The sequence below is a fragment of the Benincasa hispida genome, chromosome 1 (assembly GCF_027475165.1).
Source record: "Benincasa hispida cultivar pf3 chromosome 1, pf3_genome.v1.1, whole genome shotgun sequence".
Taxonomy (NCBI): Eukaryota; Viridiplantae; Streptophyta; class Magnoliopsida; order Cucurbitales; family Cucurbitaceae; genus Benincasa; species Benincasa hispida.
In genome coordinates this window covers 60,681,969-60,702,676 of record NC_143478.1, presented here as the reverse complement: position 1 = coordinate 60,702,676, position 20,708 = coordinate 60,681,969, and the positions used below count along the sequence as shown (strand labels likewise).

The following is a 20,708-nucleotide window of genomic DNA, read 5'->3' as shown; positions in this document are numbered from 1 at the left end:
GTAATTTAATATATATATATATGGTTAATTAATTAATATATATAAACACCACATGTTTATATAATTCCACCCCTTTATCATTTTTTAATCAATTAATTAACCATTAATTAACCAATTAAGTAACTATATTAAATCATATTTAATATAGAGTTAATAACATATAAATATCACATATTTATATGTATACATCTCTTTAGGAATCCAATTCATATAAATCTATTATTTGAATCTCACTGAAATATAATTATCTTACATAATTTTAATTATAGATCATATCTATAATTAATTATATATTAATCAATCAATATACAATTTCCTCAATTGATTTGAACAATTCAAATCAATCATCATTAATATCCTTTAGTGAGCTAACAATGGGACTTTATGGATCTACATATCAGAAACTCCAACGATATGAGATTAATTAGCTAAACTCATTAACCAAATTAATCAATATTCATTAACTATGGGTACACTCCACTAAATACCCACAACTGCACTCTTTTTACTGTAGATATATTTCTGTGTCCACGGATATAAACCAATAATAGCAAGTTAGTACTTCACGAGTGTTCATAACACCAACTAGGTCAAATTATTGTTTTACCCTTGGGCTAACTCTGTATCCTTAAGTATCAGTGCTCCTCTAATAAACAACTTGTTTATGATCCAACCAGTAAACAGAAACCTTCTCAGGCTAGTGAAAAGGTAGGGCTCTTTGTTAAAGTCTCAGAGACATCACTTAAGGGAACACTCATCTACTTACCCTAAAGTCAGGAAGGAGTGAATTCCATCTTATAATATTATGTTCCCAACTCTCCTCTCGGTCTTGTCCCCAAAATGGTAGGCTTATTGAGTCCACAAATTGGCTACTCTAACCCATACAAATCAAAGGACAATTCCTCGTGAACAGGAGTACATAATACACTCAGGATTAAGATAGTTACCTAGGTCATCCTATTAAAATAGAGACATAACTAGTCAATGGTGTTAAATCTAGTGGTTACTATTTCGCGTTCGGTCTTATACAAACTCATTGCATAGGATATCCCCACTGCATGTCACATTTACGAACGCATTGGATCTTTGTGTTTGTATCAAATACAATGTGGGCCATATCTATAATGTCACCAAAATAAGGTAACCAACCTTATCTTTATACTATAGACCCTTTAGATTATATCTTGAACATTGTTCCCTATATGTCTCCACATACTGTTCAAGATTCATAAGATAGCTTTGGATATTAGTTTATTGGATTTAGGGTTATCAAGGCAAAATAAAATATAACATAATCAATTACATTTATTGAAATGACATCGATAACTCTTTATTGATGACGTAACATAATCAATAACATTTATTGAAATAATATCGATAACTCTTTATTGATAATGGTCAATTAATTATATTTACTATATACAAGTTTTAGGGCATAAAATCCAACAAGCAAAGCAATAAAGCCTCTTTTAACGAAGAATCCAAGGTTGAGCTTGCGTTGGAGAGCGAAGAGTCTGAGTTTGTAGACTTAAACCTTCTTCCATTCTCTAAAGAAGTTGAACATAGGGAAGAAAACCTTACCTTGCTGCCGTCTTTTCAAGAACTTCAAACTCAAACCCAATTCCTACCTTCTATCAATGAACCAATAGGTCCAGAAGTCCATGTTGAAACACAAAGAAATTTGGTTGGTGAAACAGGAAGCCCGTCACATTCACCCAACCACTCTCTACCGACCTAATTTGATCCCCCTATAACCATTTATGAACCAACTGGGCTTGGAACCAATAATGCCCAAAATTCACAAAGTCCAGTTGTTGAGATACAAGAACACTCGCAGCAAACGCCTGAGTCTCACGTCAATCTTCCTTATTGTCTATGGCCAGCTTTAACTTGGATGACCTCAAGGAATTCATCCAAGCCCAACTTAGACCTATCGTTGCATCGCTTCATCTGCAATAAGCTACACTTCAACGTCAAAACATTGCTTTGAGGGAGTACCTGAACCAACAGATGTAGAGAAATCAAGACCAATTTGAATTCACCATGCAATACATAATCAAGTCCTGATGGGATTGTTTGCCCTCCTCTACTGTCGCAACATCTGCGCGATCCCCTTCGATTTATAGATGAAGACCCTACTCCTGAACGTAGAGACGATGCGGCACATCATGATTAAATTTGGGGGTGTTGGGTTTAATTCTTTTTTTTTTTTTTTTGTAATTTCAATTATAGATTTTGTATGTTTTGATCATATTATGAATTTCATATTATATTCTCTTCTATGAATGCAAGCTCTATGTTTTATCTCCTTACGTTTGTGCTAAGAATTCCCTTATGCTTCTTTAGTTGCTTTTTTTGTCTTGTGTCTTGCCTTGATACCTTGATGACTTTACCTATGTTAGATGACTAAAAAATCTTTTGATAAGCATTAGAATTAAATTTATGAACTTCTCCAAGTAAACACATCTTTTATTTTCCATGCATGCAAGCCTCACCTCAAACCTCTTTTTGAAATTTTCTAAGGCATTTTTATAGTTCTCTTTTAGCAATGAACACCTTGCTGACCTCCAAAATTTGGGGAGGGAGGGGGGAGGGGAGGGGGAGGTCCGAGTTGATGCGTTCACTTTTATAAAAGATCCTATTAATTATCCCTTTTATAATTTCATCCAAAAAAATTTCATTACGTTTACTTAAAAATAATGAAATCCAATATCAACACAAGGGAAAACCAACCTGATATGAGTTTAGTTGAGAATGATACTTACTCATAGTTGGATGTCTGAATGACACCCATGGGAGCAAGCCAAAATGAAGGTAAGTAACCAAGACTAACCACTACAAAAAAAACTACCTTCCTTGATGTTTGCAATTTTAAATACTTGACGTTTTTATGAAAACATGTCAAGAAATAGGTGATTTTAAAGAAAAAAAGGCCAAGAATTGATTTTAAAAAGCGGGGTTGTGCATTTTCCTAGAAAATACAGTACTTGATGTTTTAAAAATTTCAAGTTCAATTAATGGATTCTTAACATTTTAAAAACGTCAAGAATTATAGAATATATAGGGTAGCATTGCAACGCTACGTATTTTGATGGAAAAATGAAAAACACGTGCTCCTCATGCATGCAGTGTTGCAACGCTGTGAGTTTTGACGAGAAATTGTGCACTCTTCAACAGCGTTGCAACGCTTTTTTAGTTGCGTTGCAACGCTATCTGATAGATTTAAAAGAAGTTCCAGCAAATTTAGTCGATTTTATTCCAAATACACTCGAAATCTTCTTGGTTTTTCACTTCCCTTTAATGCATCTTTGTTATTCCATCAATCTTGAAGAGATTCTTCATTGAGGTAAGTAGATTTGAGGCATGAACTTTCAAAGTTAGGGCTTAATCTTGATTTTCTTGTTTATATTGGGTTTAAGCCTTGATTTTCTTGGTTTGATTAGGCTTAATCTTGATTTTCTTGTTTAGATTAGGTTTAATTCTTGATTTTCTTAGTTTGAGGCATGAAATTTCAAAGTTAGGACTTGATTTTCTTGATTTGAGGCATGACGTTTCAAAGTTAGGGCTTGATTTTTTTTGTTTGAGGCTTAAGCTTTCAAAAGTTAGGGTTTAATCTCTTAGGTATATTCTTGAATCTCATAATAAACTCTTGTTTCATATTTTTCTTTAATGAGATCGAATTTTAGAGAACTTGCCAAAGTTGGGATTGCCACTTTGCCAAAGTTAGGGCCTTAATTTTAGAGAATTTGCAAGAACTTGCCACTTTTCTTTAATTAAATGCATGCCAAAGTTAGATATGTCAATATGTCTAATTTGTTAGGGCTTTATGAACTAAGTAATGCTTTGTCATACTTGGGTTCAATTTTTAGTTATTGGAATTAATATATGTTTAGCACATTAGAGCACGTGCACACTTGGGGTTCAATTTTTTTTAGATATGTTTGTCTTTGTTCTCTGATTTGTCTCGAGGTTCTATGATTCGTCTTACTTTCTTGAGGTTGGAATGTTGTAGAGCTAGAAATGATAAGTTGCATGTATTGGGATGTTTTCAACAACTTGTTTTTTGAAGTTGACCATTGTTTATCATTTTTTCTTACTAGATTTACAATCATGGATAAATCATGGATGTACACGAGTAGATTATCCAAAGATTATGAATTGGGTGTGGAAAACTTCATGAAAATTGGATTTTCTAATACAAATAGCTCTTATATTTGTTGCCCTTGTTTGAAATGTGGGAATTGTGAAAAACATAGTAGCAAGGATAGTAGAGATCATTTATATGTCAATAGGATTGATAAAAGTTATAAAATTTGGTTTTGTCATGGGGAAAAACTTCCTAACTCATAATTTTGTGAAGAATCTTCTACGTTTGACACCCATATGTATGAAGAGACTGATGTTGGAAGTTTGAAAAAAATGGTTGAAGTTGCTCACGAGGAATATTCAAGAGATCCGAATGGATTTGAGAAGTTGCCTAATGATGTTGAAAAACCATTATACGAAGGGTGCAAAAAATACACTAAGTTGTCTACATTAGTCAAATGTATAATTTAAAAGTTAGATATGAATGGAGTGATACTAGTATTTTAGAACTACTCAAAACCTTAAAGGAAATTTTGCCCATTAGCAATAAGCTCCCAAATTCAATGTATGAAGCAAAGAAAACTTTAGGTGCACTAGGAATGGAATATGAGAAGATTCATGCATGCCCTAATGATTGTTGTTTGTATAGAAAAGAATATGTGATGCAATTGAATGTCCTGAATGTGGTGAATCAAGGTGGAAAAAGGGGAAGGATACAAAATGTGGGAAAAAACAAATACCTTCAAAAGTGATATGGTACTTTCCACCAATTTCACGAATCAAAAGGTTTTTTAGAAGTATTAACTATGCTAAAAACTTGACTTGGCACGTTGATGAAAGAATTGTAGATGGTAAGTTACGACATCTAGCAAACTCTCTGGCTTAGAAGTTAGTAGACTCTAAATGGCCAGACTTCGGTTCTGAACCTAGGAATCTTCGTTTAGCATTATCGGCCGATGGAGTAAATCCACATGGTGAAATGAGTTCTAAATATAATTGTTGGCCTGTAGTGATGGTTATTTATAATCTTCCACCATGGTTATATATGAAAAGAAAGTACATGATGCTATCAATGTTGATTGTGGGTCCAAAACAACCAGGGGACGACATTGGCACATACTTAGCACCACTAGTTGAAGATTTAAAACTTTTATGGGAAAGTGGTGTTGCATGTTATGATTCTTATCGAGAAGAACTATTCAACTTACGGTCAGTTTTGTTGTGGACAATCAACGATTTTCCTGTATATGGTAACCTAAGTGGATGTTGTATGATAGGGTATAAGGTGTGTCCAATTTGTGGAGACAATACGTCTTCTATAAGGTTGAAACATGGGGGAAAATGGCATACCTTGGACATCGAAGATTTCTAGCACGAAATCATCTGTACCGACACAAAAAAAAAAGTCAGTTAACGGTCAAAATGAACTTGATTCAATTTCAAAACCACTGTTTGGAGAGGTTATATATTTAAAAATCAAAGATCTTGAATTTCCTAAAGGAAAGAAGAACAATAAAAAACAAATCACAAAAGGAACAAGTTGTCTTATTTTTTTCAGCTGCCATATTGGAAAGATCTTCGTATCAGGCATTGTTTAGATGTGATGTACATTGAAAAAAAATATTTGCATGAATATCTTAGGTGCGCTTCTTGATATTCCAAGGAGAAGTAAGAATGGATTGAATGCTAGACTTGATTCAGTTCATTTAAAAATTCGACTAGAGCTTGCATCTATTAGTGATGACAAAAAAATCTTCATTTCTTCTGCATGTTATACTCTTACAAAGAAAGAAAAATGTTGTGTTTTAAAGACATTGTCAGGAATAAAGGTTCCTGAAGGTTACTATTCGAATGTTAAAAACCTTATGTCGATGACAGATTTAAAGCTTAATAGTTTAAAATCTCACGATTGTCATGTGCTCTTACAACAATTATTTCCTATTGCGATAAGATCAGTGCTACCAAAACATTTTCGATATGCCATAACTCGATTGTGTATATTTTTCAATTCGGTATGCAATAAGGTCCTAGATGTGCAGCAATTAGAAAATTTGGAAGAAGATATTGTGCTTATATTATGTTTATTGGAGAAGTATTTTCCTCTTTCATTTTTCATAATTATGGTGCATCTCATAATACACATAGTTAGAGAAATCAAACTTTGTGGCCTATATATATCTACGATGGATGTATCCCTTTGAAAGATTCATGAAAGTCATTAAAAACTCTGAGAGAAATAGATATCGTCCAGAAGGTTGTATTGCTGAAAGTTATATAGTAGAAAAAGCCATTGAATTTTGTTCTGATTTCCTGTCTGGAGTAAATCCTATTGGGGTTGACACTCATAATTCACAACACTATTTAGACAATTCAAATATTGGTAGACCATTGTCCAAAGGAGTTTCTTTCAAACCTGAACAAGAACTTTTATATCAAGCTCATCGGTATGTTTTAGAAAATACGATTGATGTGCAACCATATTTAGAGTAAGTTTTTTCAATGATTTTGGTTTTATTTTTTCATTTAGTTTTATGATATAAATCTAACTATATAATATTTCAATGTTCACTTCAAAGAAAACATATGATGACTTTGCAATTGCAACATCGAAATAAGTCCACAAATCATAAATGGATTCAAGAGGAACATAATCTGACTTTTATATCTTGGCTACGAGAAGAGGTAAAATGTTCAACCTATTATTTTACTTACACTTTTTAATGCCTGAGTCAGAATGGAAATTGTCATGGTAGGTTGCAATTGAGCTTGAAATGGGAAATACTGAAGTTTCAGATAACTTGAGGTAGATTGCTTATGGTCCTCATCCTTTTGTGATTACGTATGGCAGTTTCGTGATTAATGGATGTCACTATCACAAAAAATCTTGTGATAAGGATCGAAGTGTACAAAATAGTGGAGTTAGTTTAGTTGCAAAAACGATGCAAGTTTCTAATTCGAAAGATAAAAATCCCATCATTGGAGATATGTCTTTTTATGGAGTGATACAAGAGATATGGAAACTAAATTATCATACGTTTAATGTTGTTGTGTTTAGATATGGTTGGGTATAGAAAAATCATGGTACCAAAATCGATGAGCTCGGTTTTGTCGTAGTTGATTTAAATAGAGTAGGTCACAAGTCTGATTCTTTTATACTAGCAACCCAAGCAAGACAAGTATTTTATATTGAGGATCCAAGTGATGTTAGATGGTCAATTGTGCTTACCCCACCACAAAGGGACTTTGAAGATAGATATAATGACGACGAACTTGGAGATACAATATTACACTATCAAGGAATACCCAATGATATGTTGAATGTTGATATACATAATGACTTGGATGAGAAGATGTCAACATATGTACGATCGAATTGTGAAGGCACGTATATACCTACATAAAAATTTATGGGTAGGTTATATATTCTGTAATATGATAATTATTTTTTAAATTTATAATTTTTATCAATCATATTTGATTTTTTGTTTGCTTAATATGTATACAATGTTAATTGTTTCTTAAATTTGATTGCAGTTTTTTATTTATACACCAAATGGAGCATAGTATAGTGGTACGAAGATTTAGTATTTGGTGACAAAAAAATAGTAATTGTTAGGTCAAATGAAACCACCAATCAAAAGAAGAGAGAATAGGGAGCTACTATTATGTTTGATGTAACACGTATTAGGAGTGCGGGAGAAAAGAAGTTTGTGAAATACAATGAAGATGACATACCCATTGGTGAAAATGAGCTAAGTTAAAGTCTTTCATTGGGTCCTTTAAGCATTATATATACATCTTGGAAACGTGTGCCTACTGAGTTGAAAGATAAGATATATAGTACAGTTGAGGTGTATATATTCAACTTTTTATCTTGATAATATTGTAGATGTATATGTAATGTTTTCACTAACTTTTCAATGTTTAGGCCGCCTTTGTAATTGATACAAGATCTAGGAAGAACATTATGAAAACTGTAGGCATAGCTTTTTGTTAGTTTAAGAAATGGTTAACAACAAAATACATTATGTCATTTAAAGATGAACCTCAACTTCTAATAAATCCACCAGAAAAGTATTCATTTATTGATCAAAGTCATTAGGAAGATTTTGTAAGATCGAAATTGTGTGTAAAGTTTTAGGTAAATTATTAATTTAATTTTATAAATATTTGTTATGTCATTTCCTATTAATATTCATTATGTTTGTATAGGAAAAAAGATGCTTGCAACAAGAACGTTGATCTATGAACAAGTACAATCATCGAATTTCAAGAAAAGGTTATGTTAACCTTGTTGAGGAGATGGTAAGAATTTAGTATATGTTCTCACGATTCCTAAATTTATCACAACATCTAATTTTTTCTTCATTTGAATGTAGAAGAAATTATCTTCAAATGAAAGTGATTTCGATTGAGCTAACCTATGGAAGAAGGCTCGAGTTAATAAGAAAGGAGAATACGACAATGAAGTTGTTTAAGAAGTCGTCAATCGAATAGTAAGACAAGTATTAAATTTATATGAAGTATATGACATATAGCTTAATTATGTTAAATTTCATTTCTTTTTGGGATGAGATCTCAAAGAATAATACAAATTCATTGTGCCATAAACATCACTCTCCCAATGATATCTTAACACAAGCTTTGGGTACTCAAGAAACGCAGAAGATTTGAAAATCTTTGAGGTAAGTGACATTAATAAAATCAATTAAGTTCATCAAATGTCTTATTTTTCTACTTTATATACTTCTGTTGCTATGATTTTGCTGCATTAGGAGAGATCTTCAATGAAAATGACTAAGAAAAAAGAAGTTAGTGACTTAACATCGGTTATTCCGGTATCTTTGAAATCCATTCTTAGATATGCTAAGAAGGTGATGACCAAAGAGTCTAGTATTTCTTTACAACTTTCAGTTGGAATTTTTGGCATCAGTCGAAAAAATTGTATCCTACGAGAAGACATAATTAACTTTTGTAACATGGATGAAGTCAAGACAATGACTTTGGTGGCTTACATGGCGTAAGTAATGTTATTACTTTTTTATACTTCAGTTCTGACATTTCTTTCCAATTTTAGTCGTCTATATTTATGTTATAAATCTTTTGTAGGTACTTACACTCATCCTTTATTGATTCAAAGGAAAGTTCACAATACACTTTTATAGATCCATCTCTCATTGCCTCTGGACATAACTCTTAGGAAGTTAAAACTCGAAACCTGTGTAGTAGACTGATGGTCTCAGAAGCAAACCAATTAGTTCTTGCACCTTTTAATCCTGGGTGAGTTAAAACACGTTTTGTTTTTATCAATTTTCATTAGCAATAAAAATACTAATTATATTTTATTAACTAGTTGTCATTGAGCACTACTTGCTATAAATGCATACAATGATACTATATACTACCTAGACTCAATAAGGACAACTTAACGGGTAGATATACGATATATAACTGACATGTAAGTTAACCTTTTTCATTTGTAGTGTTGTTTTAAAGTATACTTTATTTTAGAATAATTTATGGTTATTTCTTGACAAATAGGGAAATTGCGACGTTTCAATCTCAAAAGAATATTAAAAAAAGCTAGAAGCAAACCTTATGGAGAACAATAAAGACAAGTATAAATTAACAATGACTACTTATTCATCATATTAAGTAGACATCTAGTGCGTAAGGATTACTTTATTCTTATTTACTGGTTTTTTCTCTATAGTGTCCTCTACAAGTTGGGAGCACTGAATGTGGATACTACGTCATGAGGTATATAAGGGATATTGTGATCAAAAGAAGCATTGTCATCTCAGATTTGATATGTTATTTTTATTTTGACATTTCAAATAGCATAGAGAAAAATAGAATCCATTATAATATTTGGCTTTTATGTTTATAGATTGATACAAGTAAACCGTGCACATAAATCGAGTTAGATGAGGTGCGGATAGAGTTGGCTGAATTTTTAGGTTGTTACATGTGATCTTGGTTGGTCATTTTGGATGTGTTTGTTTCGACTGATCAATTTTTGGATTCACTTTGTTGAGATTGGTGTCCTAATTCTCCTGGAGTCTCGTAGTTTGTAATCTATACAAATTGTTATGAATAAAATAAGAGTTATTTTATTTGGCATTTACTCATATCCAATAAACAAAGCTCCATGGTTATTGTATGTAAACGTAAGCATGTATATGAGATATACAAGTGGATCATGTCTTAAATAATAACCTAAATAGGTCTGTAGTATAAGGATTAAAGAGGGATACCTGATCCTGGTGACACTACGGATATGACCCACTTTGTAGAGGTTTACAAGTGTTGTAAACTACTATTGATGATAGATCCTGACTATTCATGTGGAGACCTGCGAGGGGGATGTCCTATACAAAGAGTTTGTATAAGACCAGACCACGAGATGATTCGTCTCTATATATAACGTTGTTGATACTTAAGACTTACATCTCACCTAAACGACCATAGGTGACATAACCTCAATCTTGAGTGTTTTAAGAACTCTTGCTTTTAAGAGCGGTCCTTTGATTAGTATGAGTGAGAGTGGCTAGATTGCCAACTTAACATGGCTACCTTTTTGGGGATTTGTCTGATTTGGGAGTTGGGAACTCAGTTACACAAGATGGAATTAACTCCTTCCTCGAAGCAGGGATAAGTAGATAGATTTCTCCCTTAAGAGCTAATTTCGAGTCTTGAACATAGTGGCCACTGCTTCTTTTTGGAAGAGAGACCTCAGTCATAGTAGGACTATGACTTATGTTCATTAGAGGGATTAGTGGTACTTAAGGAGTTAAATGAAACAATAGGGGCATAACGGTTATTGGTCCAACTGTACTTACGAGCAATCTGTGAAGGGTTATCGCACTGTTGACTGGTTGATATAGACACATAATATATCTGTGATAAGGAGAGTTCAACTGTCGGTCTTTAGTGGAGTGTCTGGTAGTTAACAGATGGTGGGTTTCGTGACTAAAGAGTTTAGTCAGTTATTCATGTACCGTTGGAGCTTCGAGCTACAGGTCCATAAGGTCCTCTTGGTAGCTCAATGGATTCAAGTTGAGAATCTGTTTTTAGTGTTGATTTGTAATGTTCAAGTTGACAAGAGGAAATTAAATTATATATGATATAATCTGTGTGATGTATGAGATACATCAAGTGGAGGATTAATGTAAATGAGATTTATATTAAGTACCATGAAATAGAAAAAGAACTATGGTTTATATGTTTCATGAGATGAAATATTAAAACAATAGGTTATAAGTATAATATGGTAAGTTGGTTATCATATATATTTATAATAATATTAATTATTGGATAATTATATCTTTTTCTCTAATAACCAATTGAGTGGAAGGTTATTGGTAGTTTCATGGTAACCGTGAGATAAAAGGAAAAATATTTTCCTAAAGATAGTATAATTTTGAGATAGTTTCCATTCTTAGAATTACTCACGAAAAGGCTGTCAAGTGGATTAGATTCACTAAACAATAGTTGAAGAGAGACTAAACGATCGTGGAGTGATACTTCATGATAGTTCACTCAGTTGGCCTTCAGCTAAATGATCGTGGAGCTTTTACTAAACGATTGCACAACATTTTTCTAAACGATTGGGCATCGTCTATACGATAGACCTTTGTCATCTCCCACTTGCTCAATCATTTACACGATTATTATTCCTTCGGACTATTTCTCTAACCAAGTTCACACAGAGCCCACACTTCTAGATTCTCACACCGAGAATACCAAGGCAGCCATTGTGGTGGTGTCGTACTCAACTCGACATAGTTCGAGGTTTTTAGAGGCCATTCGCTGTGTTTGTGATCTTGAAGATCATTGTGTTCGTGGTATTGGATTGTATCATCATGCAGCGAAAGTGACGAGGATCGATAAGCACTCTAATTCATTAATTTTGGTAGAAGCTAAAGCATGCTTACACAGTAAAAAATGAGATTCAAGTCATACCTTTGTAGAACCACTTTAAAGCTTGATATACAACTACAAATCTCTCCAAATCTCGTTGTAGACCACCTCAAGATCTTCCCTACTATTCTCTTGGAGCTTTAGATTGAGTTGTAGGACTCAAAATAAGCTTGGATTAATGAAATTTAGAGAAAACCTCACAGCAGCAACCCTATAGAAGAACACTTTCTTCACACGAATTTTTCAGAAAAAATTCTACCGATTGCATGCTCTAAATTCACTCAAATCTACTCAATATATTGCAGAAAATCATGCATGAAGATGGCTGCATGAGATGCAGCTCATGCTTGGAGTAATTGAAGCTTTAAGTAATGGGTTTTATATGAGCAACTTGAAGATTTAATGGAAATATCCAACTTTTCATTCTGTGTTTATCTTTTCCAATTTGATTTTTAAAATCACATTCGATTTCAAAATCAAAATTTATTAATTTTACAAATTAATTTCATAAATTAATTTTTCTAATAAATTAATAAATGATTATTTAAATAATTTTAATTAATTTAATATCAAATATTAAATTAATTTTACACAAAACCACCTTCATATATTAAATCATATTTAAATATTAGTTTTCCAATTTCATTTAATTCTTAAAATTAAACACGTAATTATACCTCATATAATTGATAATTCCTTTAATTCTAATTTGAACATTTCAAATTAACTTATCACGCTACTCTAAAGCTAATCCATTTACGAGCTAGTAGGGGGACCTCGTGGACCTACAGATCATGGGCTCCAACGATCCAAGATTAATCGGCTAAACTCATTAGACTGAACTAACCCCCATTCATTAACTAATGGGCAACTCCACTAAAGTCCATAGTTGAACTCCCCTCACTGTAGATATATTATGTCCACTCGATATAACCATGATTAGTAAGTTAACCATTCACAGATTATTCATAATAACGACTAGGTCAAATCTCTGTTTTACCCCCGAAATTACCTCTTGTTCTTTAAGTCCCATTGATCCTCTAATGAACAATTGATTTGTGATCTAATCAACAAACCGAGTCCCTCTCGAGCCAGTGAGAGGGTAGGGCCTCTTGTTCAAGACCCAAAATAAACACTTAAAGGGAACAACCCCTCTACTGACCCTAATCAGATAGGAGTGAATTCCATCTTGCAGGGCTATGTCCCCAACTATTCATTCGGTCTTATCCCTAAAATGGGAGGCTTATTGAGCAGTGTTGTTGGACTACTCTCACCGTTTGCAGATCAAAGAATAATCCCGAACAAACAGGAGTTCATAGTTAGCTCAGGATTAAGGTCAAGTTACCTAGGTCATCGCTTTGAAATAGCATGGTAAGAGTAACTAATTTCGTGGTCCAATCTTGTACAAAACTCATTTGCACAAGACGCCCCCACTCCTCATGTCATAACATGTACGAATTAGGATCACTTCGTTTGTAGCACTTTACAACTCTTTATAACAACAACAAAGTAGGTCGCATCCAATAGTATTACCAGAATAAGGCACCCAACCTTATTCATATACTATAGATCATTTTTTACTATTTACTCGAACTTGATCCATTTTTATGTCTCTACATAAAATTCAAGTACTCATGTAATAGTCAAGGGACTTTTAGGTTTATTGGATTTCTAATAAGAAATACATTCAATAACAATTTGTTGAATTTTCAAAATAAATTTTTATTGTTTACAAACCACGAGTTTTAGGACATAAAACCCAACAAACTCCCACTTGGACTAAAACTCTAGTGGTAACTAATAGATGGATCGTTTTGTTGATAGAAGTTTTGGAAATGTATTTTTTGAAATTGTTCATATTGGGTTGACTGTTAGAATTATGTTCCTTATATTGTTTTGGAAGTGTCCATATGAGTTGACGGTTAGAATTATGTTCCTTAGGTTGTATATATTGTCAATGTTAAAGAAGTTAAGTTTTTATAAAGAGATATTGGTAGTTTTTTTTGTTGATATATAAGTTTGTCAATGCGTGTATATTGTTTATTTGATTGATGAATATATGTCATATAAATACCAAATGTGGTTGTTCGATCAAAATATAGGAGCAATTATAGATAAAAAGTCATCATTGTAGATTTTTCTAAAAAATCACAAGCAAATTTCCTTGTCAAGAATGCCCATGTTCTTGTTCTTGACATTTCAAAAATGTCAAGTATCTGTGTCTTTTGACGTTTTTTAAATGTCAAATTCACAAAATTTCTTGATGTTTTTTCCTTGTCAAGAATGCCCATATTCTTGACATTTCAAACATGTCAAGTGTTTGTGTTTCTTGACATTTTTTAAATAACAAATGTCACTTTTCTTGATTTTTTAAAACGTGAAGAATATCAACATTCTTGACACTGGCTTCCTCGACGTTTTTAAAAACATCAAGAAAATTCATTCTTGACATTTAAAAAAAGGTCAAGAAACACTATTTTTGTAGTAGTGAACGCAAGGTATAATATAATCAAACATCTCAAACTTCAATGTCTAAGCCTAAGGAAAAAGAATATACATAGCTTGGACAAGGGTTTAATCATGAAGGGTACTTTCTCGTAGTTGGATGTCCACATGACACCCATAGGGGCAAGTCAAAATAAAGATGAGTTGCCTAAATCGACGCATGAAAGAACATTAAGCAATAATTGGAAAAGGAGCATTTTAGAAAAAAGTGAACCTCTAATATATTTCTGAACTTGAAAGATAAGAATGTTTATGAAAAGTAAAATGATTTTTTAGGAATGTGCTTGCCGCATAATAGATCAGGGATATATTTCTTTGGAAATGATATAAATTTACACTACTATATACTGATATCAGATTCTTAAGTTGGAAGACATGATGAGAGGTTGAGCTAGTGCATTGAGACTAAGTAAGTTGTTAAGGAACTATTTTGGGAATGCTTGAGGACAAACATAGTTCTAAATTTGAAAGTGTGATAACTTGTAGAAATACAAGTTATTGTTCTCTTAAAGTTTGAATAATTAGGGTCAAATAATGAGAAACACATTCATTTCAGTAGAAAAACACATAAAATTACTTATATGCGTTCATTAGATACAAAAGCATCCTTTTTAAAGAAAAGTACATCGCTAACGCTTGATAACGCAGGAATCGCGGATTTTTCACTAAGTGTCGTAGAGAAGCCAACACAGGAGGCATGCTTTGGAACCAAGTAGAGAACCAAGTAGACACAAGAAGATACATTTCGTTTGTGTACTTAACGTCAAATCTCAACTTGCAGTATGGACAACCTGACAGGAGGCATCTGAGCTTATCATAATGGTAGACAACTACAGCAGGGCATGGAATTTAATACCATCACATCACAAGTTGTTGAAGCCCAGCACCTATAAAAGGAGATTTTGACCAACTAAAAAAGAGTTAGTCAGTTTGTTATAAAGTCATAAAGTTAGATACTTAGGAGTAGGCAGTAACTCTTTATACAAAGTGGTCCTCACCCGTCTGCAAGAAAAAAAGGAGTCCAACCACCATTTCCACCGATGATACGGAGATTTTTCCAAAGTTAGAGCTTGAGAGAGACGATCTTCAGCACATCCTCACCCCAAGCATTAGAGCTTGAGAGAGACGATCTTCAACACATCCTCACCCCAAGCATAACAGCAAACACCTAAAATCAAGCCAAATGGAGCAAGAGATCGACCCTAGCGGCTTGACACACTTTTCTTTCCATTACTTAGTATTTTCTTCCATTATTTGTCTTGATTGGACTGGGATTTTATAGAACTATTTTATTAATATTAATTTAATCATGATTTCATCCATTTTCGTGTCCATGTTCTTACTTTCCTTCATCATGGGTAGCTAAATCCGTTGTGGGTTGGGTGGAACTAAATGATAATCTGCTAAGTCATATATATGTGCATCCAGCTTGCTTGATGTATACTTGAATGTTTTATGCTTGAATCCATCTGATCAATCGATTTAAGTAGAAATAGTCAACTACTCGAGAGAGTAAGTAACTATGCAATGCATCAAGTAAGAATATTGAGTAGCTTTAGAGATAAAGTTTGTCATATTGATCTGTAATATTAGTAAACGCATACAGTTTAGATATAAGATAATTAAGTGTGGCAAAATTAAGCATCAAGAGATGTTGAAAGAATCAAATAGAAAACAGAATCTGGATGCATCACACATATATACTTAGGGAAGACCAGTTAGTCTTCCCAACCCCATGTCATTCCATTGAATTCATCCAAACTTGTTGTCTGTACTGAGGAATCATCATATTACATTACAATGCATTCCATACTCTGTCGATGCATCTCATTTCTCCCCCCTCTTTATCTTGCATGTATGCTGGCTTAGTTTAGTTTAGAATATCAACACCTATATCTATACTTAGAATCACATTGCTAAAGATTATTTTACCATCTTGCGTTAGTACTAACTAATCCATGCGTTCAACCCTAGACTTACTAGGAAACTTGGGCTACATTTATACTTGGATCTAATTTAAGAAAACTTGTACACAACTAGAACTTTCCATGAAACATTAATCTCTACATTCTAACGTATAGTCTCAATTCAAGTTAGAAAACGACATAAGTGTAATGCAAAGATTAGAACATTGCTAATTCTTGTTGAAAACTGTTGATTTTTGACAAACTATTCAATGATTAATCTGTATATTGCTAATTTTATACGAAAGTTGATTTGATTGAAATGAGTAAGTTCTTGAAGATTATCACAATTTTTTTTTCTTTTCATTAAAATTAGTGGGTGAATTAGCAGAAATTACTTGGAGGATAAAAATTGAAAATAATATGTATATAATTTTTAAGTCCAATTGGATGAAATTAAAAGTTAAAAGTGAAAGCACATACCCTCGATAAGTTTATGAGTCAAAATTGCTTTTTTTCTCTTTTTATATATAAAAAGTATAAAAAGAAAGAAACAATGAGGAGATTTTTTTGAAGATCAATCAGAGTTTGAAACTTCCACGCTACCTGTTTCTTGAAGAGTTTGCAAACAGTAATCCAAGTTGGACCCCCCCACCACAACTTCTGTCCTTATTTCCAATTTCCTACATGGATTACAACTTTTTTTTTCTCCCTAAAGAGACATGAATTGACCACTTCTCTCATATATATTGCACTTATCTCATGTTTTAATCCATTTTTCATTCTTCCCCATCCTTCTAATTTAACTTTAATTTATAGAGTTAATTTATAACTTTTAAAGGGATGTTCAACTCTAACTTAGAGTAAGTTGAATGGACTATAATAGTATACTCAATGTTTGAGGTATGTGTTTAGATAACGAGGAGTAAGGATTATTTTAACCACCATTTTGTTATAGTAAAATTATTTAAAACTCAATGGCTAAAAATATCTAACTCTCTCTTCAAAGCACAATTTTGACAAACAACTAGCTCAAATGACCAGCTTTGGTGTCTAGCTCTGATGATCATCTCTAGCTACCACCTATGCAACCAACTCCAGTGCCTTAATCCAACAAAGATCACCTCTAATGCCTAATTTCGGTGATGACTACCTCCGATGATTGGCTCCAATAACTCCCTTTAGGAGCCAACTCAATAATCACCTCCGACAACCAATTCATAGTGTTTAATAGTCTTTTTTTTTGTAGTAATTTAACATTTAATAGAAACATTTTGAGTATAGCAAACTTCTCAACAGTTGAAGTTACAAGCTCTACTCAATTATATCGACCATTTCTCTCGTAAATATAGAAGTTGCGGTCAATAAGGTAGGGATCATCAAAACACCAAACCATCCAATGTAAAGATGGTTTTTCAGTGTTGGTCAAACTTGTAAAACATTTTTTAGACCAACTTGTGTAACATTTTGAAACATATGAACCAAATAAAAACTAGACCTAAAATGTATGAACCAAATTTTTTTCCTTTCTTTTTCATACTATTTTTCCTTTTCTTTTTCTTTTTTCCTTTTTTTTTTTTTTTTTTTTTTTTTTTTTTTTTTGCAATTTAGTTTTCAAAAAATGAAATCAACATTTTCAAACTTATAGACTGTTATTGAGAAATTGGACCTTAAAATTAGTGTATGAACGGTAGGAAATAACCTATAAAAATATAGGAAAATGATTACCTTTTCAAATATTTGTTCCGTTCTATGGAAGAAGAAAATAAGTTCCAATACAAATAATTTTTTTTTAAAAAAAAAAACTCATTTTAACATTTATTTAACTAATTAAAAGTTTAAAGTCGATCTACTAATTTTGAAAGTTTTAGGCCTAATTTTAATAATCGTATAAGTTTGAGTGTTGTAAAATAAATTTTTGTCTCTCGATCAAATATATACTTGAATCTGTTAAGCTATAATCAAATTAAGAAATAAGTTTAATTAATTTACTTGATTGACAAAATATGATATTTAAGGTACTATTTACTTGTATAATAAAAAAAATAGTAGAAAAAAGAAAAACAAAACTTAGACTAAAATAACATGCATCCTAAACACATATTATTATAACTTGTACTAAAATCGTCTCCACTCGAAACCTAGACTATTATAATCGAGTGTTATAATATAAAAACTATAATAACCAACTTAACACCCCAAACAACTACACAAATTTCGATCTAGTCCATTGTTGTTATAGTTACTATATTGATACAATTTTTCATGTAATAATGAGGTAATGTTGTGGGATTATAAATACAAGTCGTTGAAAAAAAGGTTATAAATGCGAGCAAAAATAAATGGAAATGTGTGAGTTTTTGGATGAGTAAGCATAATTTGGAAATCACTCATAATCTTTTATTAAAGGCACAATTTGGAAATCACTCCTAATCTTTTATTAAATTATAGAAACCAAATTTGAACTAAGCTCAAATTATAAAAACTAAGTTTCAAAATCGTTTGGACCAAATTGAAACTAATCTTAAAATATAAGTCTTAAAATGAAATCTTTTTAATAGTGACCCATTTGCTATTTAACATTTTTCTTTTAATCAAATTAAATATAATTTAATTAGTCAAATAATATATAACGTTTTTATGAAGCTAGAATTTCAATTTTTCATCGACGTATTTGAATTATAATATTCTCTAAAAAAAAATTAATAAATAAATCAACTCTTTTTTTAAGATCTAAATCATATATTGATCATTGGTTGAACTTTCTACATATCCAATTTAGTCTCTAAATTTCTAAGTTTCTTCTATTTCGTTTCCAAAATTTAAGAGGATTATTTTAGTCGTCTTTTTTTTTTTTTTAAAAAAAAAAAAAAACTATCTTGATTCTTACTTTATAATCAATGTTAACAAATTAATGAGTTAACTTAAAGTATAATGCACTAATATATTAATGCGAGAGATAAGATATCATGCCAAATAAATTGAAGATAAACGTTAGACAAAAACAAATTTATGGTTAAAAAGTAATATATCAAGAATTAAAATTTTTGTTATTTATCAAACCATTTTAAGAACTAAAATGAAGATTTTGCAAATTTAAAAATCAAAGTGGTACAAATTTAAAAGTTTTGAAGACCAAATAAAATATTTGAGTAATTTAAAACTTCAATTTTATTATATATGTTAAGCATCTTTTATCAACCAACTTGAAGATATATTAATTAAATGTAGGGGGGGCCACCTTTCATATTTAATTTAGTTTATGAACTTCTGATTCTAAAGAAATTGCTTCTCTCAAAAGACCTTTATTTTGTCCAGCTTTATGGGACATTGCAACTTAAATAATTGTACTATAAAACTTTTAAATAATAAAAATCATAGGGTTTTTTTTAGTTAAATTATCCGGTCAATAAATCCTCTTGTTTTGAGTTTAATTTTAATTTTATACACATAAATTTAGATTCTTATTTTGAGTACAATAATTTAGAAGTAGTGGCAATTCAAATTTCTAATTTTGAGTTTGAACACACAAATTTATATTTTTAATTTTGTTTCCATAATTTAGGCACAATTGGCTAACTATTTCTTTTTTTGCTTTTTGTTGTTAAAAATTATATCTATTTTCTCTCCATTTTTTATAATGATTTGCATATTTTTTAAGTACAAGAGTTGATTTCTTAGCCCAATTTAAAAACAAAAACATATTTTTAAAAATTATTTTGTTTAGTTTTGAAAATTTTGCTAGATTTTTGAAAATATTGATAAAAAATAGATTACAAAACAATAAATTTAGAGGTGAAATGAATATTTATAAACTTAATTACAAAAAAAAAAGTAAATAGTTATCAAACGGACCTTAGTTCAACATTACACTTTATATTTAAACTATTTTGATCGGTTCAAAATTCCTCCATTTTCTTATTAATTATTAATATAATCAAGCCAAATTCATTGTCATAAATAGAATTTTGTGTCTATTTAGTTCTTTGAAACTTCAAGATTACAAATTTTATTTTTTGAACTCTGAGGTTTGTGCCTATTTAGGCCTTTAATGTGTTATAAAATTCATGGATCTATTAGATACAATATTAAAAATTTAGGATTATATTAGACATAAAACTCAATTTTATATCTAATAGATCAATTAATTTTTAAAAATTTTAAATGTGTGAGAAACTTATTTGGCACAAAATTAAAAGTGGAGAAAAATATTTTTTTTATCCCTAAATTCTGAAGAATAACTTGGTTAGTCCTTCCTATTTTAATGGAACTAATTTAATATATCACTTT

The 20,708-nt window shown here is 31.4% G+C and overlaps 3 pseudogenes; all 3 read left to right on the top strand.

Moving 5' to 3' along the window:
- The first annotated feature begins 4,383 nt into the window (after window positions 1-4,383).
- On the top strand, window positions 4,384-5,559 carry LOC150038593 (uncharacterized; annotated as a pseudogene).
- A 647-nt stretch (window positions 5,560-6,206) lies between these two features.
- On the top strand, window positions 6,207-7,487 carry LOC150038592 (uncharacterized; annotated as a pseudogene).
- A 1,392-nt stretch (window positions 7,488-8,879) lies between these two features.
- LOC150038591 (uncharacterized) lies at window positions 8,880-10,060 on the top strand (annotated as a pseudogene).
- The last annotated feature ends 10,648 nt before the right edge of the window (window positions 10,061-20,708 follow it).